This window comes from Dasypus novemcinctus, chromosome 1 (genome assembly GCF_030445035.2).
Source record: "Dasypus novemcinctus isolate mDasNov1 chromosome 1, mDasNov1.1.hap2, whole genome shotgun sequence".
Taxonomy (NCBI): domain Eukaryota; kingdom Metazoa; phylum Chordata; class Mammalia; order Cingulata; family Dasypodidae; genus Dasypus; species Dasypus novemcinctus.
Window position 1 is genome coordinate 4,723,337 of NC_080673.1, and position 21,335 is coordinate 4,744,671.

At 40.9% G+C, this 21,335-nt stretch overlaps 1 long non-coding RNA gene across 1 annotated transcript; it reads left to right on the top strand.

Moving 5' to 3' along the window:
* Window positions 1-1,619: 1,619 nt before the first annotated feature.
* On the top strand, window positions 1,620-3,543 carry LOC131278071 (uncharacterized). The gene is made up of 2 exons (XR_009185386.1): window positions 1,620-2,131; window positions 2,663-3,543. It is a non-coding gene; the product is annotated as an uncharacterized lncRNA (long non-coding RNA).
* Window positions 3,544-21,335: the final 17,792 nt, after the last annotated feature.

The following is a 21,335-nucleotide window of genomic DNA, read 5'->3' on the forward strand; positions in this document are numbered from 1 at the left end:
CCTAATCTCCAGCTGCTGCAGCATCAGCGAGCTATGAGAAATAAACTGAGCCTTCCTTAAATGCTATTATGAAGACAAACTAAAAACCAGTCAAGGAAAAATAAATGTATGTAGGTGTAGCAGTTTGATATTATTGATGAATTCCAAAAAGAAATACTGGATTATGTTTGTAGACTGATCTTTTCCTCTGGGCATATGAGATTATATTGGATTCAGAGGTTTACTTGATTACTTAATCAGGTAAACCTCTTGTGTCAGTAGGGCGTTGACTCCCCTTGGTGGGTGGGGACTCACAGATAAAAGACTTGGCAAAGCACAGAGTTGAGGGTTCTTAATATTGGGGCTTTTAATGTTGGGGGTTGAGGCTGAAGCCTTACACTGGAGCCCCAGGGAAAGAGACAGAGCCGTTTGCCTGATAGTCTACAGCTGACCTTGTGGAGAAAGCAGAGGAGCTGAGCCCAGAGGAACCCAGGAAGCCTGAACCCTCGCAGACGTCAGCAGCCATCTTGCTCCAACATGTGAATAGACTTTGGTGAGGGAAGTAACTTATGCTTTATGCCCTGGTATCTGTAAGCTCCTACCCCACATAAATACCCTTTATAAAAACAACCAATTTCTGGTAGTTTGCATCAGCACCCCTTTGGCTGACTAATACAGTAGGGAAATCACTAACCAGGTAAAGAACGGTATGTATTAATTATAGCATAAGAGTAATGCTTTGAAGTGTCAAACAGGTACAGAGACAGAAAGTAGCAGGGAGAACACACATTAGACAGGATGATGAGAGAAGGTTTCTCCGAGGAGGTAGGCATTTACTCCAGCCCAAAAGGTAAGAAGAAGCCCAACTCACTAAGGCCGCCATGGTAACAATGTTGATGTCACTTACAACCTTGTGGCTGCGCTTTACACCCCCTTCAGGGAGGCACTTGTGAATATCATCATAAAGGAAGGTGCAGACACTGCTTAGACAGGCAGCTTTCCTGCCCGGTGACCAGGATCCACGGCCTTTGTCTTGGCCCACATCGTGGTAAGATTTCTTGCTTATTTTCAAGAGAAATTATTTAACATTTATTAAATATCTCGCTTTTACAAACTCAGTAAGTAGGAACTATTATTTTTCTAAGTTTTCCAATGAGAAAAATGAGGTTAACAGATATTAAGTAATTTCCCCTAGGTCACACAATTAATACTTGGTAAAACCAAGATTTGAACCAGATCTATGACTCCAGTACCCATCACCCCAGCCTCCAAAGAAACTAAGAACATGATGAACCAGAAGAAATTCTTGTACTAATTTACTTGAAAATACTCAGGAAATACAATAATGAACTGCTTGAACATCTAATCAAATAAGCAATCCTCAAATCTATATCAAATATCCTTGGGAGAACACGTGCCTCAGTTGTCTCAATACTGAAGTTCAAGATGATGGGACTTTGTGAAGGCTGAAAGAGCAGTGTAAATGAAATTCTTTGTCAGCACATCTCCCCACTGCCGGCAGTCTACTGTTGCCATTATTGTTGGGGGAAGAGGCTTTGTTAAACTTGCTCCTGCCCAAGCTTATCAATTACTCATTGTCCATTGTGATGTAACAGAAGCCTAGACAGTCATCACTCAGGGAGATGCATTCCAGCCTAAGTACCTTCAGTTTGGAATTTCTGATTGTGGCAGCTGGTGTTTTCGTGTAATCTTCTGTGATATGGGCTAGCCACACCCCCACCAAGAGGTAGAGTCTATCGCCGGTACCCCTTGACTCTGGTCAGTCCCTGTGGTTGATTTATTTAATACAAGGGAGCTGAAGTGATGCTGTGCCACTTCTCCCACTCCTGACTCTTGGAAGCCAGCCATCATGTAAAAAGTGCCGCCACTCTGAGGTCATTATGTTGTAAAGAGTCCCAAGTCAGCCACATGAAGAGGGAGTGTAAAGAGAGAAAGCAGTGCTGTTCAACCCGTCACTGTGTCAGCCACCTTAGTCCAGACACCAGGTGCTTGAGCCAAGGAGACCCTCCAGCCCAGCAGACTCCAAGCACAGGAGAGCTGAAGCCCCAGACTGACGGTCCCAACCGAGCTGTCCCAGACATCTCCAGCCACCGAGCCACCTCGGCTGGAGCTTCCAACGTGTGGAGCAGAGGTAAGCCCGTTTCGGCATTCCTTGCCTGAATTCCTGACCCACAGAATTATGAGGATAATTGCCAAGTTTTGGGGAGATTGCTTACATAGAAATAGATAAGCGGGCAGCCAATGTGGCTCAGTGGTTTCAACACTGGCTTCCCACATACAAGGCCCACATACAAGGTCCAGGGTTCAATTCCTGGCCCTGGTACCTATAAAAAAAAAATTAATTAAAAGAAATAGATAAGCATTGCTCTTGAAATATTTGCATGTTTCACATGGAACTTGAGCAGTTGCTTAACTCGTTGGTGAATCCATTTCTCATCTGGAAAATTAGGATAATAACAGTATATATCCCATAGGGTTGTGTGGACCAAATGAATTAATGTACTCAAGTGCTTCCATGGTACACAGCACATAGAAAGCACTATGTAAATGCTAGCTATTTTTGTATTTAACTGGGATGAGCAGTGTTTTAGTTTCCTAGGTTGCTTACAGTAGATACCATGAAATGTGTTGGCTTAAACAGTGTGAATTTATTATCTTACAGTTTGAGGCCATGAGAATGTCGAAATCAAGGTATCGTTAAGGCGATGCTTCCTTCCCAAAGATGAGAAAGGGATTCACAGACAAGCTAAGCAACACGCTCAAGATCACCCCTCTGAAGTCATCAAGCCAGGATGCAAATCCAGACGGTCTGAGTCCAGAGCCTCTGCTTTTAACCACTACTCCATAAGGCCCCTCTATTGGAAGGCTTTCTCTAGCCCACTTCTTCAAAGAGTTAGTGATCGTCTTACTACAGTAGCCACATATGTGGGAATCACCGACATGAAGACATTGGCTATAACTTGCAGTTTAGAATTAATTCGATGTTGAAAAGATTGCAAAAGTCCAATATATACTTTACTTCTCCCCATAACCTACCAAAGACCCTTACCTTAGTCAAGAGTCTATGCTGATAATTCCTCAAAGGGAAGACTTCTCAACTAAGACAGTTTCTCAGAATGGCTCGAGGTAGTCCTAGATGCTGATCTCTCTGCTGTGATTCTTTTCTCATTTTTTTCTCAAAAGAATTGATCTTTTCTAGGACATCGTTTAGTGTTGCCTCTGTATTTGAGACTCTCATATGGCCTAAAAACTAATTCTAGATGCGTCTTGAGGAGATGGTGCTGAATAATGCCTCTGAATATTTTGCAGTTTCTCAACCCAGCCGTGACCTCCTGTACTCTGATCTTTCTACGGCACCTCACTTATTATAGCAGAAGCCCAGAACCAGTTTCCAAAGAGCAGTGTGGAAAATACTTTTTTTTCTGTCTATGTTTCTATTATTTGTTTGTCTAAGTACAATTCCTGTAGCTATGCATGGTAGCAATTAAGAGTAAAAACCAGTTCAGAGTAATATTTTTCCCCCATTAAAGTGTTTTACTCTTCTCTTGTCTGTATTATATACCCAGCTGAACCCAACCCAAATTTCATGCAAAAATCCTATTTTATTTGAACAAAAATTCCATCAGTTAAACCAAACTATTGCTTTTATTCATGAAATGTTTTACAATACTAGATATACACACCATTAGGACATCAGACTTTAAATCTGAGTGGTAGAAAGTTACCATATCTTGCTCCCATTCATTAACAATCATATGTCAAATACCTATTGTATTCTGGACAGTGTGTTGATACTAAATAGAAAAATAAATATGACATAGACCTTATTTTGAGGGAGCTTACAGTTTGTAAGAGGAGGCAGACAAGTAATCCCCCCTCCCAAAATGAAAGTATGCTTTATTTGTGCAATGGTAGAACAGTGTACATGCTGCAGAGGAGCATAAAAGAGGTAGGGGAACAAATGAAGGAGTGCTTCATTACAAATGAGGAACAGTGGGAATCAGAGAAGACCTCAGAGAGTGGGTAGTATTGAACTAACACTTTAAAGATAAGTATTTGATGCTGACAAATGATATTGATGTATTATTATATCATGTATACAGCTCTTTCCAACTCAAGATTGTGCTTCACTAGTGAGTCTCTATCACTGGGAAATGTGTCATAAAGAATTGTTACAGGGAACAAGTGTGGCTCTAGCAGTTGAATGCCTACTTCCCACATGGGAGGCCCCAGGTTTGGTTCCTGGTGCCTCTTAAAAACCAAAAACCAAACAACAAGCAAACAAATGAAAAAACCAACTCAGGGGAGCTGATGTGGCTCAGTGATTGAGTACCAGCTTCCCACATACGGGCTCCTGGGTTCAATTCCCAGCCCCAATACCTAAAAAAAAAAATTGTTATAAACAGTTCATGTGTCAGCGTGGCTATATTATGGTGTTCAGTTGTTTGGTCAAGCAAGCCCTGGCCTGATCGTTACTGTGAGGGTATTTTGTGGATTTAAATCATCAGTAAGTTGATTGCATCTATGGCTGATTTCATCTACAATCAAATAGGAGACTGCCTTCAGCACTGAAAAATGTCTTGCCTTAAAGGAAGAACTGACTATTTCAGCAATCAGAAAGAACTTCTATCTCTACTTCACCCAGCCATTTTCTCTTGGGGCATGCATCAAAACCTTCACTGGAGTTCCTAAATTGAGACTGGCCCTCCTGAATTCAGACTTGCTAATCCCCATGGTTGCATGAGGCAATTCCTATAAAAAATCTCATAATATTTATATACTCTGTCGGGTCTTTCTTTCTGGAGAACACTAAAACAACAGTAGAGTATAAGTTTGAGGTTAATTCCTTTTCCTTTATTTTTAGATTAGGATCGATTCAAATTTCCTCAGTTAATAATTTTTTGTCATTCTTTGCATATCGATAGGCTTTCTTAGGTAGGAAAGAAAGGAGGTTGGAGTTACAACTATCTTGCCACAATTCGCACATGTCACAGGTATTCCCGTGGGGCTGTGCCCTTTATGTAAATGGCATCTCCCGTAAGTGCTGTGGTAGGAAAAAAAAATGGCAAACTGCTATAATGCATTTCTATCCTGTCATTAATTTCTTAAGCATATAGTTGCTCGTATATAACATCTTGTTGCTACTTTATGTGGAATAGCAATAACTGATCTTAATAACAAAGCTACAAGGTAAAACAGATGCAATTTTTAAACATTTTTCTCTATTCACTGGAATAGAATGTTTATTATCTGTTGGTTTTTTTAAAAATTGAATTGCCAGTTTCAGGCTTTGGTTGTGTCTCTACCAAAAAGGAAGTGAATTCTCAGTGTGCAAGATCTCCAGCAGTGGAAATTATAACCTACCAGGGCCCTGCCATCTTACCCAAAGTACATCTCCTCCAAGAACCAGGCCTCCCTCCTCTGAAATCACTGATGATGGCAGATCTCCAAAGAGAGGAGAAGAGCCGGCTAAAAATAGACAGTTTTAGGAAAATTCCATAGTTAATCAGATAACTGCTATCTGAAACATGCAGATACCAAAACATTTTAAACAGCAAAAACAGTCATTCACAAGAGAAAGTTCAATAATCTAATTCACATTATATTTACTAAAATGTGGGACTTCAAAATCATTATATTGGGCATTCTATTATAAATGAAATTCTATTCTTACGCTATTTTTTTTTTTAAGATTTATTTATTTATTTATTTATTTCTCTCCCCTTCTCCCCCGCCCTGGTGTCTGTTCTCTGTGTCTATTTGCGGCATCCTCTTTGTCCTCTTCTGTTGTTGTCAGCGGCACGGGAATCTGTGTTTCTTTTTGTTGCGTCATCTTGTTGTGTCAGTTCTCCGTGTGTGCGGCACCATTCCTGGGCAGGCTGCACTTTCTTTCACACTGGGTGGCTCTCCTTATGGGGCGCATTCCTTGCTCGTGGGGCTCCCCTACGCAGGGGCACCCCTGCATGGCAGGGCACTCCTTGCACGCATCAGCACTGCGCATGGGTCAGCTCCACATGGGTCAAGGAGGCCCGGGGTTTGAACCGTGGACCTCCCATGTGATAGGCAGATGCCTTAACCACTGGGCCAAGTCCATTTCCCTATTCTTATGCTGTTTTATATTTACTTGCTTTAGGAATGTGATTAACCAAAGAATTCAGGAAAATGTTATATATAATAGATTATTCCTTTTGATCTAAGATAAAAGTCATTAATTTCTAAATATTTCTCTCAGTTATTCTAGGTGGAAAAAATATGTATGTTCCTTTAAAAAATCATTTTGAAGTAGTTTTATTTATTATTTATTTATATTTCCTTTGGAAAATTAAAGGGAATTTTCTTGATAATTCAAGAGGACAAAATGTGTAGCATATCAACAAGATTTGTCTACTATCTGGGACAATTGCAAATCTTGACAACTTTTCAGTTTACCACTATTTATTCTGCTTAAATATTTTTTAACTTTTTTATTTTTAAAGATGCTTTAGATTACATAAATGTTACGTCAAAAATATAAAAATACAGGATGCCCATATACTCCATTCCTCTCCCTCCAACATGTTCCCACATTAACATCTTACATGAGTGTGGTACATTTGTTATAATTGAAGAACACATACTGAAGCATTGCTACTAACCATGGACTATAGTTTACAATTTTAGTATATGTGCTGCCGAAGCGAGCACTAATTATAGTTTACACTTTGCTCCGCACAATTTTATAGGTTTTGACAAAATGTATAATGGCCCGTATCCGTCATTGCAATAGCATACAGCACAATTCCATTGTCCCAAAAATGCCCCCGTGTTACAGCTCTTCTTCCCTCTCCCTCCCCTCAGAGCCTCAGATGAAAGTTCTTCCATTGCTACAACAATAAATTCTATAATTAATCTACTGGAGTGCACAGCTGCACTTCCCTTAGGTTTCTTCATTCCTCAATCCGAGATTTGGAGATGGTGATGCCCACTCTGTTTCTGATTGAGAGAGGCCTTGTATCCCATGGGGCAGATAGATGGAACTGTCTTGCTTGGAGTTGTAGATACTCTGATTTTGGGGATGGGCATTGTCTATCATCATCTTTTGTTAGTTTTCCTGGGCAAGTCCGATGAACGGGAGTATAGATGCTGCAGCACTGCTGAGATGCAGGGGTCAATGGGCACAAGCACAGGCCAAAGATTGAAGTCTCTGGGACGTATATTCAATGAGTATAGTGCTAATTATAGGTTCAAATTAAAGGGACAGAAGAGATATTTGTAGGGAAATTATAAATGAGTAACTCTGTTACATTGGGGAGCATATATTCCAAATCAGGCCCACTGACAGGGTGCCAAGTTCCGGAGCTTGTCTGCCCTGTCTGTAATGTCTAGATGTCTCTAGAGCCCTCAGAAGCCCCGATGTTTGAGGCACTGTTTACTGTGGCAGTCAATGAAATCCTGCTCAGATGTTTATAAGCAAAACTTGTGAAATGACCTCCCAATTCACTTATATAAAAATTCGTCTGTATTTAATATTTCCTCCTTTTGGTCAAGGTTTTTATCAGGTGCATTCCTAGTCAGCGCTTGGCAATAATCCCTCCATGCCATGGGAGCTATCCCCAGGAGTCATGCCCCTGCCAGGGTGAAGGTAGTGCATTTATATGCTGAGTTGGGCTTAGAGAGAGGCTACATTTGAGCAACAAGGAGGTTTTTAGAAAGTAACTCTTAGGCAATATATAATACGAGGCAGAGTTTCAATTTCATGGGAAAAGGTTCATAATTAAAACCATCAATATCAAGGACTTGACATAATGGTCTGGTCTCCTTTGCTAGGCACTGCCCTTGTACTCAGGGGATTCTTGCTGCTCTATTAGAGAATGGAGCAGGACTTCCCAGGATGGAATTCAATATTCTTTTGGTTACTGTATGGGACTCCACCCACCAAGACAATGCCCCATGATCACGTGAAGATATTCATATGCCCCACGTGCACTCTTCTGCATGCATCACTGACACCCCACACCAGTCACCCAGTCACCCTCCCCTGCCACAGTTGTGACCTTTCTGCCATCCAAGACCTCCCCAGGGAATGGGAGGAAGAGATGAGATGTGGAGGCATTTTTGGGACTTGGAGTTGTCCTGGGTGGTGCTGCAGGGATAATTACGGGACATTGTAGATCCTCCCAGGGCCCACTGGATGGAACGTGGGAGAGTATGGGCTATGATGTGGACCACTGACCATGAGGTGCAGCGATGCCCAGAGATGGACTCACCAGATGCAATGGATGTGTCATGATGATGGGGGAGAGTGTTGCTGTGGGGGGAGTGGTGGGGTGGGGGCAGTGGGGGTGAATGGGGACTGCATATTTTTTGAATGTAATATTTTTAAAAAATGAATTAAAAAAAAGCAAAAAACCTCCCCAAAGACAAAGCCAAAAATAAATAAATAATATAATAAAATAATAATAAATAATACAAAAATAAAGTTTTTTCATTATGTTTTTCACTATAAGATCTGTTCTCTTTTATGTACAATGATAATTCCTTCCATATGTTTCCTCAGTGTCTTTTTTTTTTTTTTTTTGCTTTAGCTTCAAAGAAGCTTTAGGTTACAGAAAAGTCACATAGAAGATATAGGGGATTGCCATATACCTACCCCTCTCCCATGCTCCCCCATTAATAACATTTTACATGTGTATGGTATATTTGTAACAATTGATGTATAAATACTGAAGCATTGCTACAACCATGGTCAATGGTTTACATTTTGGTTCACATTTTGATCCGTGAACTTTTATAGGTTTTGACAGGATTTAACATGGCCGGTATCCGTCCTTGCAAGATGATGCAGAACAGTTCCGATGCCCTAAAAATGGCCTATGTCCTTCCATTGTCTTCTCCCCTCCCCCTCCTCAGAACCTAGGGTGACCACTAAGCTGGTCTTCAGTTTTTGAAGAATAGGTTTCATCGTTACATGCAATGATACTGAGAGATTAACATACTCGTCTGTTTTCTTTGATTAGGCACTGCCTATGTTCTGAGGATATTCTTGTCCGTCTAATTGAGCACATAGCTGGACTCCCCAGGAAGGGAGTTTAACATTTTCTTGTATATTGTGTGGGTCTCCACCCACAGAGATAACATACTGTGACAAGATGAACACTTCCGTATTCCACAGAGGCGTGCCCCAAATGCTCCCTATCCCACATACACCCTACCCCCACACCCTGCACAGTAACCCTCCCCTGCAGTATTTGTCAGAAGAGCATTCTCACCATGTCGTTTTAACCACAAACCTGAAAATCCCCAGAGTTCACCTGCTCCTTCCTTCAACCTTCCCCCAGTTCCATGGAGAGTCCCACCCAGCCCCCCACTCGCCGTCACAGTCCTACACCATCAGACCCAGTGCCGTCATTGCAACACTATCACCCCACCCATCGCCCAGCCTGCCCCTTCCGGTCACAGATTTTATCATGGGTTTTGCCCATATTGAGCACTGGCTCACCACCCTCTACGCAGCACCCAGGAGAGGAGGGGGACTACAAATGCAGCCCCTCCAATTTCTGGATGGTTTAGCTCTCTGGTCTAAATCAAGGGATAAGACAGATGAGGGGAAAGTTAAAGTTAAGAGTCAGGCTATTGCTTTTTTTTTTTTAAACAGGCAGTGTCTGTTTCTTAAAGCAAACCAGGAATATGCCATTTAGGGCTGAGACCTGAATAGGATTTTCTTTGTCTAGTTTCATTGCCATCCAGAAATTAGAGAGGCTGCAATTGTAGTTCCCCTCTACTCCTGGGTGCTGCTGTGTCTGGGACAGGAACAGAGATAGAAAGAATATATACTTTCGAAAGCACTAGAAAAGATCAAGATAAGAAAGCCTAGGTCATTGACCAGGGGGAAAAAAGGAAGAAAGTATTGTAAAACTGTATTTGAAATGATAAATATATCAGTTCTAACAACAAATATATATGGAATGAATTTCCCATTTTTTAAAAAAAATCAAATTGGGTCATAAAATAATAATGAAATGTAAATACATTTCTTAACTACCAGATAGGAAAATAAAAGCAAGGAAACCAACAAACTTCCAGCCTAATTCAATGCATAGGTGAGCTCGTAATAACTCCTTTACATGAGCCCAACAGGTGCACTAGCCATGGAAACTGCTCATGAAGCCTTAGCTTTCCTGAAGGCATCTGACTGTCTCAGTGGGCAGAGTCTGGGTTTTCCTGGCCATGCTTGCTAGCAAGAGAGAAAGTTTTGAGGCTGTATAAGGCATGGAGTCAGATCAGAGGCTCCTTCATAAAGAAGGCCCCTCAAAAGGCTATATCTCACTAAAAGGTTGAAGACAGAAGGCAAAGAGAGTTGTCCATTCTAGCACTGTCTTTAGCTGGACGTAAGGGGGAAGAATTTCTCCTATGAATTTAAGGCCACAAGCCAGTCCTCATTTTGACTGAAGTCTGAAATCACATTATCAAAGCCTACGAGATAAGAATTTAAAATGAGTTGGTAGTGATGTCAAGGTATTGGTAGAAGCAAACAGAAACTGTCTCTGAAGAAAGATACTTTCACTCAGGCATCAAAGAGTTGCCCTAGGTAAAGTGCTAAGGAACATGGGCACAACCAAATATTAAATAGCACAAGAGGAAACGAGTCACCACAGAAATTCAGAAATTTGATTAATCATACACAGAATATAAAAAGAGTATTATCGATATGATTGAGGAAAAATTTTTTAAATTCGTATGGAGCAAATGCAAAATGTATTTGAAAAAGTATCAAATGGAACTTCTAAAAGTGACAGTTGTAATTGAAATAAAAAGTTCAACTGGTGTATTAAATAGACAATTATACTGAACTGAGGGAAAATTAGTAAACTAAAAGATATTTAGGAGAAATAATCCAGAATGAAGCCAAAAAAGGCAAAGAGATAGAAAACAGATATAAAGATAAAATATAGGCAGAGTAAGTGACAAGGTCTAACATATGTCTAATTGGAGTTCTAGAATGACATAATAGAAAAACTGAAGGAGGGACAACATTCAGATTGATATGGCTGAGAATTTTCCACAATTAATTAAACATAGATGGGTTCAGAAAGCCCAACGAATCCCAAGCAGAATAAATGAAAAAATTCATACCTGTTTACAAGTTTCAAAACTGGAGAAACTTAAAGGAAAAGAAATTAGAAGTAGCTACAGAAAATAGAGATAACTTCAAAAGGAACAACAATCAGAATGACATCAACGACAGAAGCCTTAAGACAATGGAATAGTCTCTTTACAGTGCTAAGAAAAAGTAATCGTTAATCAGAAATTGTATGCCCAGAGAACCTACATTTCAGTAATATAGATGCTGAAATGTTAGTGGACCAAATGGAGCAGTGTATAAAAATAATAATAATACATGATGCCTAAGCTGGGTTGATTCCAGGAATACAAGTGTAATTTCACAATAGAAAATTTATTAATATATTTCACTGCATTAATAAATAAGTACTAATACTCTGTGATCATTGTGGTGGTTTGACACTCTATGTACCCCAGAAAAACATGTTCTGGCTGCAGGTAAACTCTGGTTCACTGATAGTAAATAGTACTATTTTAATAATCTTTTATCAACTATAACAAAGGTACCACACTAATACAGAGTGCCAACAATAGGGAAATACATGGGAACAATGTATTTTTTACATGGTTTTTTTGTAAACCTACAACTTCTGTAATTTAAAAAAGATTTAAAAAATAATAGGACGTATTTCACAGGCATGTGTACTGGGTGTTTTAAATGAGGTAATCCATGTAAATTGCCTCACACAGTGCCTAGAACATAGACTCTCAATAAAGATGCTGGCTGCCACTGTTTTTTAAAAAGTACAATTTTTTAAAATGTGCTATCATCGACTGTAACAAACGTTCCACACCGGTGCAAGGTGTGGATGGTAGGGTGGTGTGCGGGGGATCCTGTGTGTTGTGTTTGATTGTTCTGTGAACCCCCAACTTCTCTAATAAAAAGGTTTTTCAAAAAATGATGTTAGAGTTAGAAATAGCGATAGGAAACCTGCTAAAGAAGACAATGCCAATAAACTAACTTATGTTTTAAAATGATTCATCTTTATCTATAAATATATAGAATATTAATGGGAAAGTACAAATTTCATTTTAAGTAAAAGTATCACCTGCAGTCAGCTTGGATGTTGAAAACATCATCCTGGCCAATTTTTTTGTTTAGAAAGGTAAAACTAATAAAGTTGATAAAGGACGTAATTTTGATCAGAGTCATCAAATTTTAGCAGGCTTAATATTTAGCATAATTTAGACAAGTTTTAATAGTGTCTGGAAATATTCCATAATGAGTAAAACAGGTAGGAATAAAGAATCTTGTCAACATAATAAGAAAGCAGACAAGATGTGTAAGTGGTTGCTTAGAAATGGAAAACCAGATGTACCACAAATTTTAAAGGACACCATAATGTCATGTCATCAAGAAAGAATTGAATGGGTTTCTAATGTATCACTAAAAGAATCATTGTTATGAACCCAGTGAGTCTACTCTATCCAACAGTCCCACCTTTATACCTGGGCAAAAGGGGAGTTTTCTCTAGGACCCACACTTCGAAAGACTCTCTTCTGGCTGCACCTTTACCGTGGAGCGAGGAGTGTGCAAGGCCCACCTGACATCTGTGCTCCTTACCCTACCTCTTCAAGACCACACACTCCCAGGGACCAAACCCAACTGGAATTTTCTACAGAAGCAGCCCCGAGCCTTCTTGCAGGGCACGCGCGGTGTCTTCCCCAGGCCTGTCCTTCCAAGTGCAAACGGTGCTGCTGACGTTCGCAAACCTAGACTCAAGAGAAGGCCCAGTGACTGCTGAAGGAGGGGAAGAAAGAAACGGGGGCAGAGTTTGAAGTGAGGGCTGGGATATCTAAACATACGCCTTGTTTAGAAAGAACGGGAGCGAGCCGGGGCCAAGAGCCTGCCCCTGGATGTTCTACAGTGATACTCCAAATAATCAAAACTTCCAAATTAGAAATTGAACTTCCAGGTGATTATGATATAAAAAGGTAGACTACAGTAATCAAGACAATGTGGTTCTGTCATTAAGACAAACAAGTAAATCAATGGAAAAGAAGTGAGAGCCCAGGAATAAATACTTACATTTACAGTCAACTGATTTTTGACCAACATGTCAAGAAATTGCAAAGAGAAAAAAAAGTCTTTTCAACACATAGTACTGGGACTACTGGATAGTTATTTGCAAAAATACATCACACCATACTCAAAAGTTAACTGAAAATTGGCCTAAATGAAGAACTAAAACTATAAAAATATTAGAGGTAAATAGGAGTAAATCTTTGTAATCTTGGGTTAGGCAATGATTTCTTAGACATAACACCTGAAGCACAGGCAAATAAAATAGGAAATTGATTAACTGGACTTAACCAAAATTTAAAACTTTTATGTGTCAACAAAGAAAGTAAAAAGACAATACACAAGCTGGAAAAAAATTTGTAAACCATATATCCAATAAGGAACTTGTATCCAGAATATTTTTTTCCACATACTTTTATTTTATTTGTTTTTAAAAATTTTTTTAATTAAAGTTAATAGATCACAAAGAACATTATATTAAAAAACATAAGTTCCCATATAACCCACTCCCCACCCCCATCATTTTTGTAAATTGTATTTTTTTAAGATACATACATCTCAAAAAATATTGCACTAAAAACATAATAGATTCCCATATACCCGCCACCTCCCCACCCCACTCCTCCCACACCAACAACCTTCCCCATCATTGTGGCACACTCATCGCACTCAGTGAACACATTTTGAAACACTGCTGCACCACATGAATAGTTTACCCTGTAGTTTACATTCAGTGGGTTATGGAAGGATATATAAAGTCCAGCATCTGTCCCTGCAATATCATTTAGGACAACTCAAAGTCCCAAAAATGCCCCCTCATCATATCTCTTCCCTCTCCCTGCTCTCAGCAACTACTGTGACCACTTTCTCCACCTCAATGCTACAATTTCTTCTATTACTAGTCACAATAGTTTTATAGTAGAATATCAGTAAGCCCACTCTAATCCATATTTTATTCCTCCATTCTGTGGACCCTGGGATGGTGATGTCCACTCCATCTCTAGATCAAGAGGGGGCTTAGATTCCACATGGATGGTAAATGCAATTCTTCTGCTTGCAGCCATCAGTGAAATGCAAATTAAAACCACAATGAGCTATCACTATGCACCAGTAAGAATATCTAAAATAGAAAACAGTGAAAAAACAATGACAACCCCAAATGCTGGCAAGGCTGCAGAGAAATAGGATCACTCATTCCTTGCTGATGGAAATGTAAAGTAGCACAATCAACTCTGGAAAACAACTTGCAGTTATAACATCTTGTAAAACTAAGCATACAATTTCCATATAACCCAGAAAACGTTCACAAAGCAAAATATAATCAGTAGTGTATAGTAACATATTAATCTATTAAGGGTAAAAAAAAAAAAAAGGAAACATACTAAGTGAGAGAAACTAGAGAAAAGGTACTACATACTGTTTGACTCCATCTATACAAAAAACAAATACAAATAAATTAGAAAGACAAAAAAAGAATAGCAGCTATGTATGTCAGGGGAGCCTAGAGATATTAGGAGATGATTATTAAGAGGTAGTGCCTTTTTTGTCTTTTTTAAATTTTTGTTGTTATTACTATTGGAATAATTAAAATGTTTCAATAGTGATTGAATATACAACTATGAGATTATACCAAATACCATGGATTGTATACTGTGGATGGGTTGTATTCTTTATTAATATGTATCAAAAAATTGGTTTTTAAAAACACTGTGTTCACACCAAAAAACTGTACATGGAAGTTTATAGAGCTCTAGTCCAAATTGTTTACCACAGTAGTAAAAGACTGGAGATGTCCTTCCAACCCACATGTCCTTCACTGGGTAAATGGTTAGACAATCCATGGTATATCCAGACCATAGAACACTACTTAACAATAAAAAGTATGAACTATTGACATACTCAAAAACTTGTATGAATCTCCAGAGAATTATGCTGAGAAACTGACAGATGGAGAAACCAAAAGGTGGAGGTATTTATAAATAGATCACCTGATAAAGGATTCCAAAGACATAAAATTGCTTCACTGTTATTTTTGCTTTGTCTAACCAACTACTCATGCTTTAATTAAAAGTATAGACCTGAGAAGCAGCTGTGGCTCAATGAGATGAGCTCCCGTCTACTGTATGGGAGGCCCTGGGTTCTCGTCCTGGGGCCTCCTTGTGAAGGCAGGCTCGCCGGCAAGCAGCAGGGCGCCACCCAACTTGCAGATGCCGGGAGAGCCAACTCAGCAAGGTGACGCAACAAAAAGGGAGACAAGCAAGAACACAGAAGAGCCCGCAGGGAATGGACACAGAGCAGACAGCAAGCAAGCCCCAAGGGGGGTGGGGAAATTAAATAAATAAATACAGACACAGAAGAACGCACAGCAGATGGACACAGAGAGCAGACAGCACGCAAAAAGCCACGGCGGGGGTGGGGGATAAAAAAAGAAAAATATAGGCCTATGCTTTGTAGGTCAACCTTCAAGACTTGGAGTTCAGCTAAAAGCTTAACTTGAAGGCACTATAATTCTGACCTCACTTAATTGGATTTGAAGGCCCATTTATGAAATTCCTTTATTTCTGAGAACCTTAGACTTCTGGAAGCCAAACTGGGCTGCTCTCTGATGGCTCACTGAACGAGAACTGACCAGTTCCCTCCTCTACTTTCCCTAGTTGGTTGAAATTCTTCTCCCAAGTTCCTTCATTCTCATTAGTATTTTCCTACCTTCTCTAATCTGAGATTTTTCTCTATATTTTGCTAAATTCACTAAAAAGTGAAATACTTAGTGAAAAGACCTTTTTCCCCAAAACTCATGAGGGGGAGTGCATTAGTCAGGGTTCTCTAGGGAAACAGAATCAGCAGGAGAGATCTATCAATAGTATGAGATTTTATGAAAATGGGGGATGACAAGTCCAGATTCCACGCAGGCTACAAACCAGGCGCTCCAGTAAAAGTCCAATGAAGGTCCTTGATGAGCTTTTGGGAGAGGTTGGCTGTCCAAAGACAAGCTGGGAAATTCTCTCTCAATGCTGAAATCACTTCCCCTTTTAAAGCATTCAACTGATTGGATAAAAATCACTTATTGCTGATGGCAATTTCTTTGGTTGGTCATAGATGTAATCAGCTATTTCTGCAGTAAAGTCATTGATGACTGAAGTCCATAAATGCCCTTGTATTACAGTTAGCCCCATGCTTGCTTGACCAACAACTGGGCACAATCACCTGGCCGAGTTGACACATGAGCCTAAACACCACAGGGAGGTTTAAGTATAAGACCAAAATTGGCATAAATCCATTAAATCCAACATTAAAAATACTGATTACATTTTCCTGAATTAAGACAATCTTTCCTCACATACTACAGCCACAATAACCAACACACACACACAGACACACACACACTTTCATTCCACAAACAAGTGCCAAAGCACTTAACACAAAGCAGGAACAATGCCCATTCTAGGAGCATGTGGTCTAACTGGGGAAAGGAGAAAAAGAAAAAAGTATTTTCTAAACATCTGCAGCAGGTATATACCTCAGAATATTCTTTCTTGTACACTTAGATGTATAAGAAAAGTAGCTGTATTTTTCTTTAACTCACAGTATTTTATTTTTTGTAGCCACCGTTACAGCAGGGTGGTAGACACTAAATCTCATTCAATCACTTACCTGTGGGTGTACCTAGGTAGGTATTTCTTTTTGGGAGTGGGGGTGGGGGGAGCACATATCATGCACAGGTGCCAGAAGGGGAGGCAAGTCCGCGGGCCCTCACTGTCATCCGTCTTAGACACGCATTGTCCTGCCTGGCCTTTAGTGTTTGGTCTCAGGGTCATCACAGAACGAGTTCCCTTTCAATCCACCTGCTCCTCCAGACTTGGCGTTCTCTCCCCTCCTCCTGCAGCCCTCCTGGGTACTAGGAATCACTCTGCAGTTTCCACGATCTGCTGAGGTGCAGGAGGCTCTTGTCACTAGCTAAGAACCGCTCTACCCAAACCCCGTCCTACAGTTGTCCATTCAGCAAACATTATCGCAGGTCTACTAGCGGCAGGGAGTGAGTTTAGTTCCTCTACAGCACAGTCATTTCTTCTCTAGAGTCTGGCGACTGCCCTGGGGCACCATGAGGGCAAAGAATGCAAGTTCTCTCGGCTCTCTGACCCACAAATCTGCCTGTCGTTTTGCTGCTGCCCAAGCCACAATCAGAGAAGCGATCCGCAGGACTCTTCTCACCGGAACTCACCAGCCCACACACCTCACTCTTTCCAATCACTTTCATTCTACTCCTAGTAAGGGAAAAGGTGTTCTTGTTTTGTTTGTTTTAAATGGATTAGATTCCACTGACTATATTTCAAAGAGAAATATCACTATATTTTAAGCTATCAGTTCTGCAAAACTCAGGAGAGTGAATGTTATGCATCTATTTAACTTATGCTGGAAAAAAAAATTGGGGGTATCAGCTTGATCATCTGCAAGGGACCGAAGAGTTTTGCAAAGTCTTTTTTGACCAAAAAAGTTTAAAGGCCAACTACCCTAGAAGCTAAAAAGAAATGATTAATTCTGAATCGAAGTTAGGGAAGACTTACAGTTGAGATGGATCTTGAGTGGTAGGCAAGCATTGTAGGGTGGATGTGGTTGTGGAGAGGAGGTGCAGGCAGAGAGCAGCCCTTACAGAACTTCAGAGAAATAAAAACGCAGGCCTATTTGGGAATCTGTGAGTAGGCGATGTGACGTGGGGTGTATGGTGCATGGAGGGTCAGACTTTGCCAGACTGACAAGCCTGGAAGACGTCTTGTCTTTGGGCAAAAAGGAGAAAGGAGTTTAGCGAATGAAGATGGGTAACCCTTGGCCTATTTGAAGAGGACACTGGGTAAAACTTCTGGAAACTTAAACCTCTTCCTTTGGAGACTACAAAAGACCTGCTCAGGACATCCCTGGAGTTTTAGCTTATTTTGAACACATTTGTCCTTTGTCCTTTGTTTCGCCCAGCAGTGCCACGGCTGCTTCCTGGTTGGGGCTGCCAAGCCCTATTCCCTTTGTCCCTGGTGCTTTCTTCCACCTGGCTGCAGCACGGAGCACAATCAATTCTTTGTTGGAAAATAACAATCCATATTCTCTGTCCCCAAGACTGGCCCATCGGCTCCACAAATATTCCCTTGGGCTCCCCGCCAACCTGCTTCTGCCTCTGTCTTCACTGCCTGTGGATCTGCTTCCTCTCCTGCTCTGATGCCTGCCAGTCTCGCACACCTGCCTTCATTCTTGAAAAATGAGCACCTAAATAAAACAGAAGCCAAACCTGCTACACTTTATTCAGTGTGCATTTAGCTCTTAACTTACCGTGTTAAAGTTTAAATCTTTGTAATGTTATGATTCCTGGTCATTCATTCAACAAATATTGCAGGTCTACTAGTGACAGAGATTGAGTTGTGCTGAAAATATAAGAACAAATAAGATACAATTTCAGTCATCGAGAAGCCTGTGATCTAGTGGGGCAAATGAGCAAATAAACACAAAACAACAATCCAGAGAGAGGGGTGACCATAGGTATAAGCACTGGGTGTCCTGGGACCGCAGAGGTTGGTGTGGGGGCACTCAGATGGGAAGAAAGGAATTCCCAAAAGAGGAAACAAGAAGTGCTGAAGGCTGGGGCTGAGGGAGGCAGTGGAAACACAGTGAGGCTGGTAAATATTCTTCAAGATCTTAGCATTGGGAAGCAGATGTGGCTCAAGCAGTTGAGCTACCATGTACCACATGGGAGGTCCTGGGTTTGGTTCCCAGTGTCTCTGAAAGAAAATGAGCAAGACAGCAAGCTGGCATGACGGGCAGGCATGACAAGCTGACGCAACAAGAGGCACAAGAGGAAAAACATAGTGAGAGACACAACAAAGTAGGTGGTGGAGGTTCCTGGTGCCTCCTAACGAGGAAGCTGACACGACAGGCAGGCACGGCAAGCTGATGCAATAAGAGGCACAAAAAGAAAAACACAGTGAGAGACACAATGAAGCAGGAACGGAGGTGGCTCACTAGGCACCTCCCTCCCATATCAGAGGTCCCGGGTTCAGTTCCCAGTGCTTCCTAAAGAAACAAGGAAGACAAGCAGACACTGCGAGTGCAAACAAGGAGTGGATGGGGAGAAATAAATAACTGAAGTAAATCTTAAAATAAAAAAAGCTCCTACATTAGCGTGAGAAGAGGGAGGGAAGGGTGCTAGACTATGCACTTCATTTGTGTCCCAGTGAGGGTCTGTGGCTCTTTCTTACGTCTTTGATAGTCCCCAAATTAATCTCTCCTGCTTTCCTGCTGAAAACCTCAAAGGAATCTTAAAGCTAAGCATAAGACAAGTCACACCTCTTGTTTTGAGCTTTAAGTCCTTGGACACACTCTGCTTATGTCATTGATCCTTCTCTGTTATTTCTCTCCTTAACACTAGGCAGAATGACACTGAAAATAAGATGCATTATATGAAATCATCTCGAACACTTAAAAGTGTGATGAGAACATTGTATATGAATCATCATCAATAATTTGTGGTACAGTGGAAAGAGCAGGGTCTGAGATCCCAGAAATCTTGGTTTTACCCCTCGTCTTTGGCTTCTGACCTGGAGTAGTTATAAATCTCTGCAGTGTATCTTGTCATTTGGGCCTGCCTAGCACTCCTTGCCCTTTGGGAAAACGCTCCTCCTGTGATTCTGGTAGGGCAGCCGATGGCATTACCCCCCACCCGTCCTCTAGCACACAGTGACCCACTTCTCTGGCAGGTGATGAGTCGGTAGGTGAATATGTGAATCCCAGAAAAACACTGTGTCCTTAAACCAGTCCATTCCTGAGGGTGGGGGGCTCTCTGCATCCAATTCGGCTGAGGAGACTTTGATTAGATGACTTGATAAGATCACTGCGGGCGGGAGCCAGCTTGGGTCTCCACCCTCTAACTGGGTCTGATAGAAACGGAGACAGAGAGACACACAGAGAAAGGAAGGCACCATTTTTTAACCTGTCGTGGGAGCGAGGACTCGAGGTTAGGCTACAACTGCAGAAGGGCAGAGCGCCCCGAGAGACTGTGAGGAGGCCTGGAAAGAGAAGAGCCCTTGGCCCACTCTCCCGGCTGAGCAGGAGTGGCTGAGTCTGGAGGGGAAGGTGAGACCTCCGCAGAGACTGGCCGCCATCTTGCTTTACCACGTGGCTGGGCGCCCCGAAGCTGACTTTCCTGAGAAAGCATCTCTGTTTATTGTGAGAATTTATTTTTATAATAAAATTCCCATTATTAAGGCCAGCCCATTTCTGGTACTTTGCATCGGCAGCCCTCTGGCACACTAAGACAGTGAACTTTTCTAGACTTTTTCAATTGAGATGAAGGAAAAGAGATGCTGCCTTTTGAATCACAGAACTGGATGACTGTGACTACTTTTTGTTTGTTTGTTTGTTTCTATCTCTGTATTATACTGTTAGACCCTTAAATGTAGTTTCCAGGCTGAGTTATTAAAGGAGAAACTTAGATATTTCTTGCATATTAAACTGGGTAACATCATTCTCCACAAGTAATTATTTTCCTCCAATAATTTACATTGGACATGAAAAATCTACTGTGGATAAGGGAGGAGGTGGGGAGGCTTTAACCACTTACGGTTCATTCAAAGACACATCTGTGGACCGGTGGCAGCTGCCACAGGGAAGGCACTCTGGGGAACCCAAGAGATGCTTCCTCAAAGGGAAAAGGAGTCTGGTACAAAACTCTGGTCTAGGAGCAGGACCTGAAGAGACATCAGTGGCCAGCTGAGAGGGTGGGGTGACTTGCAAACCTCTCAGGAAAGACTAGAGTTAACTGCATGTGAAAAGGGAGGCTGGGAGCCAGGAAGTTTCCAGAATTACTGTGACTTGATTTTTGCCTACAGAAAAATGACATACGTATATATTCACTGAGAACTGATTTTGACTCTAAAAGCACCTGATGGAATCTAGAATAACTGTTGCATTCTAGAACCACATAATCTAAAACAGCACTGTTATTATAGAAATATAAAGTGAGCCACATATGTAATTTTTTTTCTTTCTTTCATATGTACTTTTTAATATTCTAGTAGCCACAGAAAAAGTAAAAAGTAACAGACAAGATTAATTTTAATACTATAATTTGTTTAATCCAAAATATCCAGAATATTATCACAACATGTAATTAATATAAACAGCTATTATTGAGATATTTTACCCTTTTTTCATACTAAATCCTCACAATGAGGTA